Source organism: Arachis ipaensis, chromosome B10 (assembly GCF_000816755.2).
Source record: "Arachis ipaensis cultivar K30076 chromosome B10, Araip1.1, whole genome shotgun sequence".
Taxonomy (NCBI): Eukaryota; Viridiplantae; Streptophyta; class Magnoliopsida; order Fabales; family Fabaceae; genus Arachis; species Arachis ipaensis.
Window position 1 is genome coordinate 1,163,261 of NC_029794.2, and position 852 is coordinate 1,164,112.

Below are 852 nucleotides of genomic sequence, written 5' to 3' on the forward strand. Positions count from 1 at the left end.
TATTTTATAAGTTTATTTAATCAATCAAATTCTATTTTTTTTTCATTTTTTGATAATTTAAATAAGGTTTAATTATTCTGTTGGTCCTTATAGTTTTGCAAAATTTTCAATTAGGCCTCTATACTTTTTTTTCTTTTAATTGGGTGCCTGCACCAATTTTTTTTTCAATTAGGTCCCTTTTGGTAGTAATTACCTTAATTGTATAAGGATCCAACTAAAAAAAAAATTAGTACAAGGACTCAAATAAAAGGAAAAAAAAATATATGGACTCAATTGAAAAAAAAAAGTTGGTGCAGGAACCCAATTAAAAGGAAAAAAAGTATAGGGACCGAATTGAAAATTTTGCGAAACTATAGGGACCAACAGAGTAATTAAACCTATAAATAATTTAGTAAAAGTTAACAGATAATTAATTACGCACACAGGAATATCATTTCAAGTATATTTTAGACAAATATCAAAACTATAACAATTCTTTTGTCAACAAAACAAATTTTTCATTTTTTTTTTCAGTATTTTAATCAAGTNTGTGTTATTGCTTCATACCTGATACCAGTAATAATGGTACATATGTTAGGGAGCAAAGTTCTCACCAGAAATGCTTTGAAGATACTCAAAGAGAATAATTAAATATTCATTCAGTTATTTAAGGGCAAAAAGGGAGAAATTTGTTTGTGAAATAAAAATAGAGATATTATTTGTTACTTTCTTCATCTCATATAATAAATATCTCTCTTTTTTTATTTTTATCAATTTAACTATTATTTTTGAATTTTAATAACTCACATTAATTAGTTCATGGGTATTATATGCTTCAAATATTTGTGAAAAAAAAAAGAATATTAGTATAAA